General features: G+C 35.5%; 1 protein-coding gene and 1 pseudogene across 1 annotated transcript in view; one reads left to right on the forward strand and one right to left on the reverse strand.

The window, feature by feature from the left end:
* The window catches only part of LOC124961705 (potassium channel subfamily T member 2-like), a 354,530-nt gene that overhangs the window by 37,531 nt on the left and 296,425 nt on the right, over nucleotides 1–20,574 (forward strand).
* Nucleotides 6,620–9,836, reverse strand: LOC124961901 (transcription factor BTF3-like; annotated as a pseudogene).

Genomic DNA, 20,574 nt, shown 5'->3' on the forward strand with positions numbered 1-20,574 from the left:
CCCTGAATCCCCTGAGTTCAACATTCGAATCCCCCCCCCCCAAAAAAAATTAAACAGAATAAGCTGATAATCTTACCTTCCATCAGGTACAATTATTCCTGTACCTGATGTAGTCTTGTGGAATTTCAAAACCAACACCCAAATTTTTTGAAATTCTGAAGAGACAAGACCTGCTCACAAGACACCAACAAGACAAGACACCAACTCAGATATATAGTTTCTGGAGATATTTTTCTTTCCAATTTACATGTGTGCTTGTATTTTCTCCTAGCATTCATTTAAAAATGAAATACTAGAGCCCCTTTCCATTTATTTTCCTGCTTCTATGAAGTGGAACTAATGCTTAAGGTTTTCTGAGAAGTAGGGAAGAATTATCATGCACCAAGGAACAACTGAAAAGCATATACTAGACATTTCTGCTCATAAAACTCTCTACAGCAGCTTCTGTTGGCAGCTCCCATGTGTTACTTCATTCCACAAAATGCCTGCCTTCCTCAGTAAATTATCTTTTAATTTTCTATCAGTCTTTTTTTTCTTTTTAAATGTATAATTATTAACACATTACTTGTACAAATTAACAGACTTGACGGTGGTATTTCCCTACATGCATATATTACTGTGCATTCATCATGTCCATCTCACCATCTTGTTTGCTTCCTTCCCAATGCCTGATAGACCCTCTTCTCCATTCAAGTCAGCTGTTTTTTGTTTCCAAATTTGAGAGAAAACATGAAAGCATATGGTAATTGACTTATGTTGCTTAACATTATGTCCTCTGACTGACTATTTTCCTGCAAATGATTTTGTTCTTCTTTATGACTGAATGAATTCCATTGTGTAGATATGGCATGTTTTCTTTACTTATTCATCTGTTGACTGATTTCATGTCATAGCTGCTGTGAACAGTGCCACAGTACTGCAATAAGCATGGTATGCAGGTATGTCTTCTGTATGCTTACTTCATTTCCTGTGGATGTACACCTTGGAGTGGTATGGTTAAAGCATAGGATAGTTCTGGTTTTTTTTGAAGAAACTACACACTGTTTTCTATAGTGGTTGTAATAATTTACATTCCCACCAACAGTGTATTTGTGTTCCTTTTATGTCCATGTCCTCACCAGCATTTATTATTTTTTTCTTTTTTGATAATAGCCATTCTAATTAGGTTGAGATGGAATCTTATTGTAGTTTTGATTTGCATTTCCCTGATTCCTAAAGACATTACACATATTTTAATTAGCATATATTAATTATACAGTATGGTGGATTTCATTGTGACATATTTGTACATACATAAAAATATAATTTGATCAATTTCACTCCCCAATACTTCCTATGCTCTCCCATCCTCCCTCCCCAAATTCTCATCCTCTACCCTATTAAGCATTTTTTTTCATATATTTATTGGCCATCTGTATTTATCCTATTGAGAACTATCTGTTCAGATCATTTATTCATTTTTTGATTTGATTATTTTTACTGTTAAATTTTTTGTGTTCACATCAATCCTCCTGAATATGAATCCTGTGACATATGAATAGCCAGCAAAAATTTTTTCCCATTCTGTATGTTGCCTCTTCACTCTCTTGTTTTTTTCTTGTTGTTGTTACACAGATATTTTTTAATTTGATGTAATCCTATTAATTGATTTGCTTTTGTTTCCTGAGTGATTAAATTCCAATTCAGGACATCATCACCTGTGTTAATATCTTGGAGTATATCCCCTATGTTTTATTCTAGTAGTTTCAAAATTTCAGGTCTTAAGATCTTTGATCCAGTTTGAGTTAATTTTTGTACAAGGTGAGAAATAGGAGTCTAGTTTCAGTCTTCTATATGCAGATACTTAGTCTTCCCAGCACCACTTTTTGAAGAGGCTACCCTTTTTCCAATAAATATGTTTAACAATTTTGTGGAAAATCAGTTGGCTGAAGATGCATAGATTTACTTCTCTGTCCTCTGGTTTGTTCCATTGGTTTACGTGTCTGCTTTTATGCCAGTATCTTGCTAGCTTTGTGATATGTGTTGAAATGAGACTTTGTTATGCCTCCAGCTTCACTCTTTTTGCTCTAGATTGCTTTGGTAGTTTGGGGTCTTTGTGCTTCGATTTGAATTTCAGGATTATTTTTACTAGTGCTGTGAAGAAAGTTATTTTGAGGGGGATTGTGTTGAACTTGTCGATCTGCTTTGGGTAGAATGGTCATTTTAACAATAATAATTCTCCCACTCTATGATCCTGGAAGGTCTTCACCAGAATTATTGAAAATTTTTATTTATTTATCAACATGTGTCAAGATGTTCAATCAACTACAATAACTTTTTAAATAGTAGTATCCATCCTCATCAGAGAGCATTTGCATTCCATAATAGTTATGTTTTACAAATTTTCCCATCCAGAGTGGTGGTGTTGAATGCTATATGACAATGTGCAAAGCGTATTATTTTTCTTGCTTGGACATGTCTTTTTCCATCTTCTCTCATTATTTCTTGGCATTCTCTTACTCTTTTTACTTTCCAGAAGACCCAGGTGAGACACCTAAGATCCCTTTGTCTTTGTTTTCTTCACCTGCCTTCTTTTCCTCATTCTTTTCTTCCAGTCATTATGCCATCACACCATTTCCTACTACCCACACTTAGACTTGCTCTGGATCTTGAGAATCATTTGTCAGGTAGAGCTTTCCCTTCACTGGGAGAAGGCCCAAGTCCCCAGTGGATGTTTGTGTAATGGATTGAGAACTTGAACTTGCAGAGTTTACTTTTGACTGGGAGGCTGAATAACCTCTCAAAATATGCCACTCCCTGTATGAGTAACCTTTATATTATAACAATAAATTACTGAAACTACTCGCTTGTAAAGAAAAACGTTTATTTTGCTCACAATTTTGGAAACTCAAAATTGAAGATTAGGTGGGGAGGCCCCATTTGTTTGCCTGCTGGTAAACCTGGTCAGTGGTAGCACACCACGGTGGCAGTATGTGTAGGAGCAAGTGGTCAAACCTTGAACCAGATAATTGAGAGAAAGAGCAAGATTGGTGCCCCACAATTCCCTTTTAAGGCATCCCCCATGACCTAAGGACTTCACCCTAAGCCCTATCTTCTAAATGTTCCACCACCTCCCAATAGTGCCTCTATAGGGACCAGACTTTAAACCCGTGAACTTAACACTGCATACCCTCCTACTTAATAGTCAAGATTTGCTGTCATTTTTCTAGCCTAGACAAGAAAGTGATTAAAAGTATTTAGGCTATGTAAGCCAAGGGGTTAGTGGTGTCTGTTGGATCATTTCCTTCATGGTGTTAGGCGGTTACTTCTCAGGCCCTGCTTCTCACTTGTAATACCTCCTTTAGGCAAATTTTAACATCTGAACATTCAAGGTCATATTTTTAACTTGGATGTACATTACCAAAATATATATAGTTTCCACTACTAAATTCATAGGATTGACATTTCTGCATTAGGAAGTCTCAAGAACACATAAATACATCTCATACCAACTTGAGATAGACTTTTTCCAGGGAAAGAAATTTCTGCATTTCTCAAATTACTGGGTCTTTTGAAACATGGGTCTCATAAACCCTATGCCTTTCCTTGGATTTGCACTATTTGGATTGTAGTTTGCTAGGCATTAAGCTGTGATTGACACATTGATCATAACTATCTTGTTTATAAATAAGAATTCTACAATAGAGGCAAATAATGAATGTGGTTAATGACAAAGAACCTGATCTCTTTTGAAGAACTTTTTGACTTGCATTGAAAACTATCTTAACTTCTTTTGGAGAACAAAATTTCTATATCCCAAGTCTTCCTTTATGTATTCCCACATTTCTTTCTGCATTTTAAGTCTGAATGGAGTGCTATACAGTGCTATTGAATTCTAAGATGTTCCCTGAGGACAGCCTTAGCACCTTGCCTTATTTCTGCTCCAAAATTAACATCTTGGGCAGGGAAAGTTTGGGAAATTCTTTTGTGTGGCTTAAATTCTTCCACCATGGAGGCCAAACATCCTGAAGGAAGGGTATGGTGGAGGAAAGAGACTCAAGACGTCACACCAGGAAGCAGACAGTCTCCACTCACCTCCTACAAAATATATACCCCAAAGGTATGTCCCCAGTGACCCACCTTCTTCAGTCACACCTTTCCTGACTACTGTTACTGTCAATCCTATTAGGGAATTAATTCACTGATTGGGTTAAGGTTCTCATAGCCCAATCATTCACCTCTAAACTTCCTTGCATTGTTTCATACATGAGCTTTTGCAGACACCTCATATCTAAACCATAACAATACCCTTGTTGACTGTCTATGTTTGGATATATTCCTAGGCTTTTTATTCACTTTTTAAGTAGAAGTTTCTAGTAGCATAGAAAATATCAATCTTTTAATTTGTACCTAATCTGGCCAATTTGGGTTAATAGGAACTCCAGCTGCCTAAGTTTGAATGGGGACCCCCCTGTCCCAGGTCTGCTATTCTCTTCCCTCCCCATGGATAGACAATACTACTTCTCTGTTATTATCCCTTTGAATTAGCTTCATTAACAAAGATGAATTCTGGGACTTTTTAAGGTCCCTCTAGACGTCTCAACTCCTTCAGCAATGTTCTGCGATAAATAGGTATAGCAGTAAATTGTTCCAAATGTTCCTGAAGAAATCTATAATATTGAATTGAGATATATAAAATAGAGAAACAAATGAAAGGTTTACCTTTATTTCAATGTGGTGACCAAATATCAGATAAATTCATAGCCTTATTACAAGTCTAATGAAAGTACTTTTATTGAAAAATCAATACATCACTATCAAAATAATCTGAAAAATAAATTTTGAGAATATGAGAGGTCATTTTGAAAAATAGAAACAAACACTAACAAATATTAACACATATTTTAGATGGACCATATGTTCTAAAGTATCTCATTCCAAATAGATAAATGAAACTATAAAATTCTGAAATGACAGAAATTGATATAAGAATTTAACCTTATAAGTAGTAATCAATTAAATTGCAGAGAAATAAGTTTATAGATATAGCTGACTATAAAATCAATCACCTTACACATTTTTCAACAGAACAAAAAGCTATATATGAAATAAAAGTTGTAGAAAAAGTAGGAGAAAATATAAATTAATGTTTAGGATATCAACAAATAGAAAATTTTTAGAAATAAAATTGTAATAGCAATCACTTCCTACCTCTTTAACTCACACATCCCTTATCTTGGAATACTGTTTCTTTTTTAAGAAAATGTTTTTAGATGTTGATAGGCCTTTATTTTATTCATTTATTTATATGTGATGCTGAGAATCAAACCCAGTGCCTCACACATGCTAGGCAAGTGCTCTACTACTGAGCCACAACCCCAACCCCAAAATACTGTTTCTTTAAAAGGATAGGAAATTACCATAAAAGAGCAAATACATTAATAGATTTGACCATGCAGACTATGAGTTCTTTGAACCCAGTATCTCTTTTCCAAGTATTGTGTTTTCTAGAATGCATTCAACTAACATTTAACTGTTTGCTTCAATTATGTTAGAACCTACAATGCGAGAGGAAAAAAGTTTATTTTGCAACATGAAGAAAGCACTTTAATTTGTGGTAAATGCAAATAGAGGTTAGTACTGGGTATTGAGAGAGAACATCCTAGGAATATTTGACCTAGTTGAAAAGGAGTAAGTTTCAGGGTATTTTGTTGTGTTTATTTCTGTTAGAAGTGAGGTTTTCTGTGTTCTAATATTAGACCTGCTAAACATTGTGAAGAAAACCACAACCACATAAATTAAAACCTCCAGCTAAGGGCACAGAGGTATCATGAATGGAATGAAAGTTGTGGATGAAGGAAGGCTTTGGAACTGAGGGATGCTTAGGAATGTAATTGCTGTGCAGCAGTTTATTGCTGGCCCTTAGTATTCTCTTCCTATGCAAACACTTTTGGGATATTCTCCACTCTCCTCAACAGTTCTTTACTACCTTCATCTTCCTTAACACTTCAAGAATAAGATATAAGCCATAGCTCAGGGAAGCTCACTCAAGTTTTTATAACTGTTCCTAATTGAATGCGTTCCCTCTAATTACTCTTGACACTAGGAAGAGGCATTTGTGTGTGCACGTGTATGTGTGTTTGAAGTCTTTTTAAAAAATGCTTTTATCAGTGCATCATAGTTATATAGAAGAGTGGAGTTCATTTTGACATAGCTGCACATGCATGGAATATAATTTGTTCCATTTTAGTTTCAAGTTCTTCCTTTTTCCTTCCATTCTCCCTCCAGCCCTTTCGCCCTTCCTCTAGTCAACTGTCTTCCCTCTATTTATTTGTTCATTTATTTATTTCTTTTTTGGTACCAGGAATTGAACTCTAGACTGATTAACCACTGAGCCACATCCCCAACTCTTTTTATATTTTATTTAGAGGTGGTATTGCTAAGTTGCTTAGGGCCTCATAAAGTTGCTGAGGCTGCTTTGAATCTGTGATCCTCCTGCCTCAGCCTCCTGAATCCCTAGGATTACAGGTGTGAGCCACCATGCCTGCACTGTTTATTTATTTTTTAATTGGTGCTTTTATTAGATACCTAAGGTGAAATTCTCTGTAGTATATTTGTATATGCACATAACGTAGTTTTGTCAGATTCGTTCCTCATTTCCTCCCTTTTCCCATCCTTTCACACCACCCTCCCTCAATTTCCTTTCTCTCCTCCACTGAGGAAAAGGCATTTTTCCAGGAAGTAAACCACCCACCTTCTCTGGATCCCATCTCCTTGCACTTCCCTGATGAATCCCGAACATCAATTATCAACCATATTGGTGAAAACCATAGAGGAACTTTGGAAGTTCCCAGACATATGTCAGCAACAATATTTGAGACTTAATCTCATCACACAGGACTTAAACATTATCTAAAGGTTAAATTTAGGGAAGAAGACATTCAAGTTTTGCCCTTGAGGGTTGAGGAGATTTACAAGTGGTTATACTGTCAAGAAGCTATCCAGGTAGATGGAAGAGGTTCAAGAAGTGGTGCGTCATGTAACACAGTTCAGTTAAAAACAACGTTCAAGTAGAGGAGTGAGAGGCTTGACAGCAAGACAGAGTGAACTCTCTTATGATGGGCTTGTTCTAAATTGAGGCATTCATATTCAATTTTATCATTAATATCCAGCCAGTGAAATTTTTAAAATAATGAGCATGCAGATTCATAACTTTTTCAGTTAAATGTTTTCTGATCCTTGTGCATATTTATGTATTATTTACTCGTTTATGCATTTTAGTACATAATTTAGTTTATGGACCTTATACCTGCTTATCAATTGATTTTGCAACACATTACATCATATATCTAAAGAATATAATCAAGATCTAGCAATATTTTTATCTTGCTTTAAAAATATCTACAGTAGAACAAAGTGTTAAATCTCATCGTCTATTTATGTACATCCTGTATTTTTCTCACAGGAGGTACCCATATTAGGTTGACATCTTTATGAGGCATTCATTTACCACATTTAGCTAGGGTAGTGATATATAATTTTCTTCTTATCTCTATGGAAATGTCCCCTAGGTACCTTTTTTTTGCCAGTTCACACTATCATGGTAAAATTATAATAACAGTTTATTCATTGTGAAACTACAGGTAAATATGTATTTAGATTTTATAAAATGTCCCTTTTTCTCCATTCTTACACCCACTTCCTTAGTTTGCCTTTTTATTACTTCACATCTGGTTCATTGAAATAGCCTCCTAAGACATTGGTTTCCTGCCCCAACCCTTTGATTAATCTTGCACATAGGTGACACACTCCTATTCATAAAATGCTTTAATTGTGCCGTTTCTCATTAAAACAGTTTCATTGTGCTTCCTATGTCTGCCATTTGTTACAAAGGACAAGACTAAACTCTGCAATTTAGTGTTCAAAGACCACTAATTCCAATATCAACTTACCTGTGAGTCACTTAAATTGCTCTCTTCAGATAAATATGTTTTCCACTCCTTTATTTCTTTTTATGAGCATATTCCCTCCCAAGAAGGTCATTTTTGCATTGTTTGAATTGGGTGAAATTTGACCTAGAAGTAGCAGTCTCCCTGTCCTTGATAACTGAGCATCTTTAGTCCTCTCCTAACCCAAACTATCCTTTTACTTCACTGCCGATTTCTTTTTAAAAATTATTTTTTTAGATTGACAAAAATTATTTATATTCTTTTACAAAATGATGTTTTGAAATATGTACACATTGTGTATTTTATAAATTGTGTGAATTAACAGATGCGTACAGGTTACTTTTTGTGATGACACTTGCAATCTACTCTCTTCGTAATTTTCAAGAATACAGTCGTTGTGTTTATTAACTGTAGTTACCATATTGTAGGCTAGCTCTCTTGAATTTGTTTCTCCTATTGAACTGAATTGTGGTCTCTTCTGACCCATATCTTTCCAACTCCCCTCCTTCTCACTCCCCAGTAACCACCATTCTGCTCTCTGCCTCTGAGAGTTCAACTTTAGATTCTGACCCTAACACAATGTCTTCCAGATTCATCCATGTTGGCACAAATGATAAGATACCCTGCATTTTAAGGCTGAACAGGATTCCATTGTGTGTATATATACCATATTTCTTTCTTCATTCATCCACAAATGGAAACTTAGATTGATTCTGTATCTCGACTATTGTAATAATACTGAAATTGACATGGGAACTCAGGCATCTTCTCATCCTGCTGACTTTAATTCTTTGGTATATGTGCTCCAGTGGGATTGCTGGATCATAAAATTGCAGTTCTATTTGGAGATTTTCGAGGAATCTCCCTGCTTTTTTCACAATGGCAATATCAATTTATATTCCCACCAACAGTGTGCAAGCGTTCTCTTTTCTCCACATCCTCACTGAAGTCTTGTTTTCTTTTTTTGTTTTGTTTTGTTTGGTTTTTAATACTAGTCATTCTAATGGGTGAGAGGTGATAGGGGATAACTCATTGTGGTTTCCACTTGCATTTTCTTTTTTTTTTTTTAACTAGGCTAAGAACTTTATTAAACCTTTGTTTCACACTTTATTCCCAGACTTCTTCAGCTTAATTAACTGCAAATAATAAATTGAAAAAATCTGCAGTGTCCAAGGGGCTTGGGCATAAAAATAATTAGAGATCTAGATTTTATCAGATCTACAAACAAAACAATTTTAAAAAGCAGTCATAAATGAAATAACATCTCCCAGTTACTTCTTCAAGCGTATCTTCTTTAGAAGTTCATGAGTTCAGTTTGCCTCATTCTTAGAAACCTAGGCCTGGGGATGTAGCTCAGTTTGTAGAGTTCTTGCCTGGCAAGCACAAGGCCCTGGGTTCAATCCTCAGCACTGCAAGAAAAAAGATGTACAAAGTCTTAGAAGCCTCGTCGAAATTCTCCACAAGTTCTGGACCTTCATCCTCCTCTTCCTCTCCAGTAGCCAGTGGTGCTTTTTCCATCCAGATTGTTTGGGCAGAGCTTCAGCCATCTCCCTAAACTAGTCAGACTGCCTGCACCAAGCTGATTTAAGACGCTGGGTGGCATTTCTGTCAGTTGCTTTGTCCCAGAGTATTCTGTAATGGTGAAAGCATTTGCTCCCAGAGACGCCTGAACTTTAGGGTTGTTAAAGTAGATCACTGTTCCTTGGTTTGTAAACATATTTACCTCTTCCACACCAGAGATAGTGTTTACCGCTAACTTCTTTAAGGAGAATTGAAGTGTTTTATCATCTGCTGTAGCTCTTCTATGAACCACCTACTTCTTTATCTGAGAGCAGTTTCTTTCCCAACAATGTGCACTTGTGCCTGTAGTTTGGCGAGTTTTTCCTGGTTTGTCATAGTTTCTTTCATGTTTTTGGAGAGGAAATGGGGTGGCGGGCTGGGTTGGTGGTGGACAAGTGTTGGTGCTCAGGGGGCCTCTGGCAGACCAGCTGACGTTAGGTGCTAGGCACACAAAGGCCTGGATGGGATGCAGGATGGCAGCTAGAAGCTCACTTGGATTTCTTGATGAGTATTGTTTTAAAAATGTGACAGCCAGGTGTGATGGTGCACACCTGTAATCTCAGTGGCTGTGGAGGCTGAGACAGGAGGATCACAAGTTCAAGGCCAGCCTCAGTAATTATAGAGAGGCTGTAAGCACCTTAGAAGACCCTATCTCAAAATTTAAAAAAGTAAAAATAAAGAGCTGGGAATGGGAATGTGGCTTAGTGGTAAAGTACCCCTGGGTTCAATCCCCTACACTAAATCAATCAATCAATCAATCAATCAATCAATCAATCAATAAATCTGCATACGCACCTTTTGGTCATTTGTATGTCTTGTTTTGAGAAGGATCTACACAGGTGTTTTGCCAATTTAAAATCAGATTATTTGTTTTCTTGCTATTGAGTTTGCGTGTGTGTATGTTCCTTGTACATTTTGAATATTAAGCCTTTTCAGAAAGTGGTTTGCAAATGTTTTCTCTTATTCTATAATTTGCTCTGCCCTTTTACTCTGTTAATTGCTTTCTTGATGGCATAGAAGCTTTTTCGTTTGATTGAATCTCATTTGTCTGTTTTCACTTTTGTTGCCTGTGTTTTGGGGTCATAACCCCCCAAAAATATCATCACCCTGACCAATGTCATGGAGTTTTTCCTTGATGTTTCCTTGCAGTAGTTTTATGGTTTTAGGCCTTTCATTTACGTCTCTAATCCTTTTTGAATTGATTTTCTATATGATATAAGGATCCCATTTCATTCTGCATGTGACTATCCAGTTATTCCAACATTTATTGAAGAAAGTGCTCTCTCTCCATTTTATGTCCCTGTCTCCTTTGTTGAAAATCAATTGATTATTAATACATGGATTATTCTGGGCTCTCTGGTCCAGTGGGCTATGTATCTGTTTTTATGCCAGTTCCATGATGCTTTTATTACTGTAACTTTGTAGGGTATTTTGAAGTCAATTCATGTCATGTCGTTAGCTTTGTTCTTTTTATTTAAGAGTGCTTTGACTGTTGGGGGAGTTTTTTGAGGTGCCATACAAATTTCAGATTTTTTTTTTCTGTTTCTGTGTACAACATCATTGGCACATTCATAGTAATTGTATCTATAGATTGCTTTTTGTAGTGTGGTCTTTTTAACAATTTTAATTTTTCTAATCCATGAACACCCATTATCTTTCCTTTTAAATCTGTCTTCTTTCTTTCATTAATGTTTTATAAATTAGTGTGTACAGTTCTTTCATCTGTTTGATAAAATTTATTTCTATGTTATTTTTGTAGCTATCGTAAATGATACTTTTATAAATTTCCTTTTTAGATTATTCATTATTATTGTACAGAAACTACTGATTTTTGTATGCTGATTTTGTATCCTCCAAATTCACTGAATTCTTCTATTGGTTTTATTTTTTGGGGGGGAGGTTGGAGGAGTCTAGGGTTTTCTGTATATATGATCATGTCATCTACAAACACAGCTTTTTACTTCTGTCTTTCCAGTTTGGAAACACACAGAGTAATAACTGCTTGTATATTAAAGAAATGTGTTCTTCATGTGTTGTGTGAGAAATATTCAGTCTTTAACTTGAGCTAATGAGCTTATAAATGATATCTTCCACATCTCTTATCAAATATGAGCATGGCCACAAATTCTTATTTCTGAAATGGGGGTCAGAGTGGAAAGTTTTCAATTTTCCTTCACTGAGTATGATAGCTGTGGGTTTGTAATATAAAGCTGAGGTTTATTAAAGTTGAGGTTCATTGCTTCTATAATTCACTTTTTGAATGGTCATGAAAGGATGATGAATTTTGTCAGATGTTTTTCTGCATGTATTATGATGATCATATGATTTTTTTTTCTTTTGTTTTCTTAATGTGTATCACATTCATTGATTGGCAGGAGTAGAACCATCTTCGTATCATAGAAACATATTGCCTTTGATCCTCATGGAGAATGATATTTTTAATGTGCTATTGAATTTGGGTTGCTCATATTTTGTTGAGGATCTATATTCATCAGGTATATTTGCTTATAATTTTCTTTTCTTGCTGTGTACTAGTGTCCTCATGTGGCCTTGTTCAGTTCAAAAGGAAGTAGTTCCTTTTTTTTCTATTTTTTGGAAGAGCGTGAGAAGGATTTTTTTTTTAATTATGGATAAAATGACAAAGAGAAGGTCTATTCCCTTGAAATGACTGCAATTTTGACTAGCAACCCATATTGATGATTTAAAGAATATAGGAACCTATTTTTCCACATCCTGTCATAATTATATTAAGACAGTCATGATATTTCTTCCTCATCAGTGATAAGAGAAGAAATGGTAGGGGCATTTGAAAGAAAACCTTCCTTCCTATGAGAGAATAGCAGCAACAAAGTTTTTCTCATTCCTTCATGGTCCTTATACTTGGCTTTTCTTGAGGCAATTGGGAAGACTGGAAAATAGGATCTAGATTAAGGTTTCTAGATTCTTGGCAATTTGGGGAATGACCTAAGGCCGAAGGCATAGAATAATCATGATTTGGAGCCCAAGTCCTAAATGTAAGAATGCTGAAATACTGGGACATTGTCTAGACAACCAAATCTCTACTGCTTTATATTAATTCTCTGTGTAGACATGAAGTAGGCAGTTCAAATGAGTTTGAAGCAAAGATTTTCTGCATTAGGTTTACATGGTGGAATCTAGTTAAATTGAAAAGGCATATATCTGGTTGGAAATAAAATAATTTTTTTCTTTTATTGGGTACTTGGTTGTATGTTTTTTGAGGGACCAAACTGAAATAGAACTGCTTTGGAGGCAGTTTGCAATTGAGAGAGGGGGACAGGAATTAGAACCTTATTTCAGTAACCAAAATAAAATACAAAATAAATGATCTGATGACCACTTTATCATTTTTACTTTTCTCCTAGTTATTTCAAATCCATGTTTTGAATTTTTCAACCCTAGCGTGTGGTCTTCTCTAATACCTGCTCCTTCTCTGTTTTCTTGGAACTTTATCTACCATGTTATCTAGTAACTTAGTAGTTACCATTATGCCTCTTCTCCTGTTATTCAGCTCATCCCCACATCCTGCTGACCCTACACATGAAGTTTTGAACACATAAGTCTCTTCCTTACCACACCAGTCCTATTCCAGCACCTGTGGTTTCTCACCTGAACTCTTCATTAGTTGGGAGAGACAACTATTCCATTCTTGAATCCATTTTCTTAGTCAGAGGGATCATTTTTTCTCCAGGATTCATTTCTTTTTTATTTTTAATAGACAAATAATAGTTGTTCATACTTATGGGGTAAAATGTGACATTTTAATGGGGCTTAAGCTAATGAAGAACTTCATATACTTATTCTTTGTGAGAATATTTAAAAATCAACCTTTTTACTCATTTTGAAATATACAATATATTATTAGATCACTAAAAAGAAATATCACTGTAGTATATAAAGCTAAACCTGTCTTCCCCTCCTTCACATTGTTGGGTAAATACAATGAAAAACAAAATCTTCCGACCTAGAAACTCTTCACAAAGGTAGTAGAAAAAGGAAACATTCATTTAAAAATAAGCATTAAGTGAGAAATTGATGCTCATCACACACAGTCTACTCAGAGACTGCAAAGATAGAACTATCATTTTATTAACCAGGCAGATATAACCCTTTACATGAATGCTTTCAAGTTGAATAATAACCATTCTAAAGTAAGACTAATTGGACTTACCATTTGTCACAAGTAGTTCACCCTAACTTTACCTTTAAATGTGGTGACCAAATATGTTAACCAGTGGCCTTTGTCCACAGGGAAACCAAACTTCTTATATCTTTATTATGGGAAGAAGTTCTGCCACCTGGAACAGGTACTCACTGAGAGATTGGGCCACTATCTCCTTTGATGTTTATATTTCAAAAAGATAGCCCCTGGGTTCTTAGGAAAGATTCCTGGGTTGCTAAGCTGACAAAAGGAAAAACAAACAAAAAGCCAAAAAAATAAACTTTCAAAGGAATTTAGATTTTCAATTGCAAATTTTCTAAAGTAAACACAAATAAAAAAAATGGGCAGAAAAATCATTTCCCTTATTTGCAGCAAGGAGGACTAAGCTTCTTATTTTTAATTTTAGCTTTTGGTGTTGACACCAAAAACATTTTAATATTTTCTTGTCTTGCTAGGATAAAACCCAGGGAAATTTAATGGGGCCTGTATTGCTGCATGGTCCCCTGGTCTCTCTGGCTATCTTGTTCCATGTTCCCTTCTCACACATTTTCAGCTACATTGTTCTTATTTTATCAGAATTCACACCACATTGCGTTTGCATAACAAAAACACTTTTCTGCTTCACCACCCCTTCACCTAATTTAGAATTCCTTATCTTTTTCATTTCAGCTCCAACATTCCTTTCATTAACAGCTGCCTGTTGCAGGAGATTTTTAGCTACAGAAACACAAGGGCTCTATCAGTTTTTGTTCACCATTGCTTTATGCTGAATTCAAAGTATTTATTTTTGACAAATAGTAAGTACCTTACTAATCTTTTGTGATAAATGGATAAGAAAATAATATGAAAATTAAGTTATTATGTGTAAAAGATAATGTGATTCAATATTAAAAATCTGGATGGAGAAAAACTTCCTAGGATTAAGGGATTGGAAAAAATAATGCTGTAGAACTAGTGTCTTTTACAAAAGAATGACAAATTGATATAACATGTCTCACATGTACACAGACATACACACATAAGTCAAAAGTCAGATAATATAGGGAAAAATACACCAGTGAATTAGTTGTTGTATTGTAAAACACTGCCAGAGTTTTTTTTTTTTTTTTTTTTTTTATGAAGAATTAACTAGAAAATCCTGATAAGGTGAGATTGAAATAAATTCTAACCATAGGAAAAAATGTCATCTATAAACTAAGCAATGCACATTAAAATGAGATGTCCTATTTAATAGTTCTTATACTTTTTAATATGGGTGGAGATAGAGTAAAATAGAAACTTTCTTACATTGCAAACAGGAATGTAAATTTGTATAACCCTTTGCAAAAAGATTTGTCAGTATTTTTCAAGAGCCCTGAAATATTTGTATTCTTTGATCAAATAAATAAACTTTTGACAGCTTATCTTACGCTTGTATTCTAAAACTCAGTGAGAGTTTTGTTTACTATTTGTAATTCATTTATGAGAGCATAAAACTGGAAATAATCTTAATAATCAAAATTGGAAGAATGACATTAGTTTGTGAAATTTATATATGAATGAGGTAAATTCTTATGTAAGCATAAGATGTTTGGAATAATATGGGAAATTCGTTTTTCTGTGTTTTTTTGTCATCTTCAAAATCTATTTTGGTGAGATCAATTTAAGGAAAGTATTCAGTGAACTTCTTTTCAAGTAAAACAGTAAAAACAAGATAATTGCTTGTTTAATTCAGCATATAGTTTTTTCACCCTTAGCTAACAGTCTGTTTGTTTTTGGTTCTGTTTTCCTGGCAAATTATTGACCAGGTTTCCAAAGACATTAGGGATTCTGGTAAGTGACACATTATTTGGCTTATTGCACTGGTTGTGAAAATATTATCCTTCCCATTTTCCTACCACTACTGCAGGCCAAAAAAATGCTCAAAAAGCCAGCAAAATCTAAACAGAATAAAAACAACACAAAAACTGTTCGTATACATGCACCCTCCACCTTAGGCCCGATTTTCAAAGTTTTATAAAATTATGTCACGTATGGTATTTTTACTTTATGATGTTTAAAAATTGGTAGTAAATACAATTTCCCACAGTTGGCTGTTTGATTCTATTTGACATAAATGACTTGACTATGCGCATTTTCATATGATTTGTGAAAATTATATGTACAATTTTTTCGAAGTGGTTAAGATCTGGAGCTGCTTTCTTTGGTTTCATTACGTTATGTCATTTTTCTCATTAGAAATAAAAATCAGTCCCTTGCTCAATTATAATGTCAGCTTGCAGTTGAGGAGAAGTTTGTGGAAAGTGTAAGACATCATCCACTTTGCCAGGATCCTAATTTGTAACATTTTGGTGACAAAAATGAGATAAAATATTGCGGAGCTTTCCCTGGCAGCATATGCATCACAGTTTGCCACCCAAGAATAATTAGATCTCATTGTTTTTTCTTAATAATTTTGAAAGGAATTTTTTGATAAAGTTTGATTTCATTGACAGCGAAAGATAACATCTTAAAATAGTGAATATATTTTCAGTTAAAAGAATATAGATAACTGAACAGCGGGTTTGTTGACCTTTTAATTTTAAATTTTGTTTTTTATTTAGTTGTCAATGGGCTTTATTTTATTTATTTGTGGTTCTGAGAATCAAACTCAGTGCTTTACACATGCTACCACTGAGATATAATCCCAGCCCTTGTTGACCTTCTTAAGTAAATTACCTGATCTGATTTACCAATAAGGCTTCAAATGTGAAACCTATTTTTCACCTTCCTTTGTATTCTTACTTTTTTCTTTTTAGATTGGCAGGTGGTAAGCAAAATACTTAATTACTTTGCTATTAATTAATAAATCCTCTGTGTCTGCTGAACCACATTGTCATCTTTTTAAAGTTTTCAGTTCACTGTTCTTGTTTTCTACACAGAGATCATGTTGAGTCATAAGCTTTCTATGAAAAGAATATACACAGGGGCCTTGAAAATTTACACCTTTGCTATTAAGACCAAGCTGCTTTGTTCACCAGTATGGTTACATTCCTCCAGAAATGCTATAAGATGTTATTTGCTATGTTTTAAAAATAAATTCACTTTCAAAATTATGACAAAAATTCAAATTCTTGGAAAAACAAGATTTTATGCATTTCCATATTTATTCTAAATAGTAATGTTATCATTTTTATGAAGTATATGGAAACTCCTGGAAAATTAATAAAAGCATATTGATAGAATTAGCAGCAATTTCTCTTTTAAGAAAACAAGTTTAATGCAGGATGAGTATGTCTATCTAGAGAGTTGGTAAGTGTATTTAGAGTTAGAGTGTGGGCACAAGCTTATAATCCTAGCCACCTGTGAGACAGAGGCAGGAAGATTGCAAGTTCAAGGCCAGTCTGGGTGATTTAGTAGACACTTGTCTCAAAATACAAATAAAAAGGCTGAGATGTAGCTCAGTGCTAGAGAGCTTGCCTATCATGTGTGAGGTCCTGGGTTTAATCCCCAGTACAGAAAAAAACAAAAAACAAAACCAAAAATAAACATTGCAAAGAAATAAAATCCCATAAGAATTAAGGTATAGACTCTTGAGTTTTCCATTGTCATAAATATTTACCCCTTCCTCCCTCTTTCCCTCCCTCCCTTCTTTCCTTCCTTCCTTCCTTCCTCCCCCTGTAAGGGATCCCACGGAAACCATGCTGGACATGGGAAATCACATAAGGGAGTTTATTAAGCAAACAGAGTGTCTCCCTGCAGGGTAAGAGAGAAAATGAGAGGAAAAGAAAGGGAACGAGAAAGGGTGTGTGCTAGAGAGAGTGTGAAAGTGAGGAGGAGAGAGAAAGTGAGTAGGAGAGAGAGAGAAGGATGAGAAAAGATGGCGGGATAGCTACAGTGAAGCAGTTGAATCCTACCGGGCTAATAGGGGACCAATATCGGAGAAGGATACTTGCAAGCTGACTGATGAACCAATAGCTAGCTAGGATGTTCACAGATTGACAAGTTGGGAGGCGGGGAAAATGGCTACACTGGAAAGGTGGGTGGGTGGGGGGAGCAGCTTTGTACATTATACCACCACCTCTGTCTCTGACTTTCTCTCTCTCTTTCTTTCCTTCTTTCTTTTTTTCCTGCTTATTTTATTTAGATTTAAGAAAAAGGTTGGAATTGGGTAGGCAACTTTGTAATGACCTGGTGGAATATATAGGAAGGACAGTGGATTTGGAAAGAGTTTGAGGTTCACTGTATTTATAAATGTTTCTGATATTCAACATTTTTAAATGTAATGGCCTGCTTCCTATTGGATTCTGAAATCCTCAAAATAAATCTCACATGATCTATAGACACAGTCACGTAAGGATACCAACCAGGCCATCTTCAGTATAAAACAGAAAACTTGAGGGCAAAGAATGTGGGCAAAGAATGTGGCATAATGGAAATAGCCAAGCTCCTCGGGAAGTAAGCCCCATACCTGTGTAACCTGTGGTAGCATTTTTTACATAACTCCAAGTGCAACTTGCAGTGACTATTCTATAAGTAATATAATTGGTAAACTTGTTTGGTTGTTGGCTGTTGTTTATTGTGAGTCACAGGGACACTGAGATGGTAAGGAACTGCAGGAAGAGACTTAGAGGAAGCATTGTTCTTTATTTAAGAGTGGACTTTATCCTAATGAGGTGGGTTCCCTGCCACAGGGAACCTTACTGCAAATGCTAGATACTTCATATCTCATGAATGATTTTGAAGGTGACTCTCTAAGAAAGAGAAGGTGGAGGTGGCCTCTAGGGTATTCCTATTTTAACTTTGGATTGTTCTACTCTATATGTCCCTGATAATACAAAAACTGCAGTCACTCAAATCTTAATGAAATAACAAAGCAGTCAGTGTTTCCTTTTGTGATTCTTTTACTCCACATCAGAATCCCACTCCTTTTAAAACAGTCCTCCCATTTTTAACATCTTTAAGAAACCCACATCTTCCTGCCACAGGCTGATGATTCTCCTATTCCATCTCTTCCTACTGTTTACACTGACAATTCCAAATATCAAATTTATGTGTTGGTCTTCAAACAAAAACAAAAACAGCCCTTTTGTTCCCTGTCTTTGTATTACCATCTGAAGAAAATGATTCAACAGATGTTATGGATTTAAGACAGAATTGAGGACCCCAGGGGTTATTTAAACATGAGTTAATTCCCATCCATCTCTTGGGTAGTCAGCATGGGGGCATAGACCAGACAAGCTCAGGCAACTCATGGGCTTCATGGGGTCTCCTGGAGGTCAGGCTGGCCTCCTGGCTTCCCTCCTCGACTCCCCTGGGGGCAGTGCTGTAAAGACATAAACCACCCACTGTGAACTGAAATCATGAATGCTGAACATATAAAGGGCAAGAGTTTTTGTATTTAGAAAAATATGATTTGGAACATGATCTGCCCATGTTGCCTTTACATTTCCCAGGGGTCCACATGACTTTATTCTCAGCATCCTTTTCCTCCTTTCTACTGCTCCCACAGCCTTGGGTTCAGAGAACAGAAGCAGCTGCCTGGAGGTAACAAGCTCCCATGATAACTAAGCAGAAAGGGAACAGAAGTGAGAAATAGAGCATGTTCAGTTTCCTGATGTCTGCTGGCTGATTTATTTTAGAACCTCTACAAGTGATCTCGTGCTTATTTTTAAGCTTGTGTACATGGGTAAAATATAAATGTGGTCTAGGTTTAAATTCTGAATGGCATTCTGTATGTTTACACAAGGGATTACATATTGAAGAAAGACTACAAGGCCGAAGATATTTCCTTGATTTTGGTAATCATTTATTATAATAATAGAAATTACTTATGTAATGTAACTCTCCACATTTTTTTCTAACAGCACTCACAAACTGTGCCTTGTTTAAAATAAGCAATCTTCATTATGTGTATTTTCTTACACATGATTCTTGAAGCAAAACAGTTAAGAGGAATCTAGACAATCCAAATGTTTGATTTTCCAAATAATTTTGCCAGGATCTTTGGGCATAAATTTTTTCTTCTCCTGCTGAGAAAGTGCACATACTTGCAATTTAGTCTATTTGCGCAGTTTTTTCTTTCCTCCCTTAAACTGATAATAAGCATATGGGAGTGGGATTGAATTTGATACAAGCTGTTGATTTATATTGAACACTCAAAAAATGTAAGGTATCAGAAAAATTTTAAACTAACCAGTGATGGACTAAAATATATTGAAAGTTGGATAAATGATACAGAATCATTCTGATGTGGGACTTGTGGAAGTGGGGTGATGGTTAAGTTTGTTTAGCCTTTACAGTCATATAGTTACAGTGTTCAAGGAACAGAAATAGGAACCTAATAGAAAAAAATAAATTCATACAACGGGAGTAAGATAATTATTATCATATCTATCATGTCACCATTCTTTTGCTATCTTGGGATGTGTTATTTTTAGAAACACAAAATTAGGCATAGCATATTTAGATCTCTATACCTCTAAGAAAGATCTTGAACATGCATTGAACATAAACTGGAGATATTAAATTATTTTAAAGGATATAATTAAAATTTTTCTTCTATCTGTTGATAAAATGGGCTTCTGAGAAATCATGTGTAAGGAATTTCCACAGAACCACGCCGGACACGGGAAATCACATAAGGGAATTTATTAAGCAAACAGTGTCTCCCTGCAGGGTAAGAGAGAAAATGAGAGGAAAAGAGAAAGGAAAAGAAAGGGCGTGCACTAGAGAGAGTGGAAAGCCAGGAAGATAAAGTGTGTAGGACAGACAGAAGAATGGAAAAAAGATGGCGGGGCAGCTACAGTAAAACAGTTGAATTCTGCCGGGCTAACAGGGGACCAATATGGGAGAAGGATACTTGCAAGCTGACTGATGAACCAATAGCTAACTAGGATGTTCACAGATTGACAAGTGCTTGGGAGGCGGGCAAAATGGCTGTACCTG

The sequence above is a fragment of the Sciurus carolinensis genome, chromosome 12, assembly GCF_902686445.1.
Source record: "Sciurus carolinensis chromosome 12, mSciCar1.2, whole genome shotgun sequence".
Taxonomy (NCBI): Eukaryota; Metazoa; Chordata; class Mammalia; order Rodentia; family Sciuridae; genus Sciurus; species Sciurus carolinensis.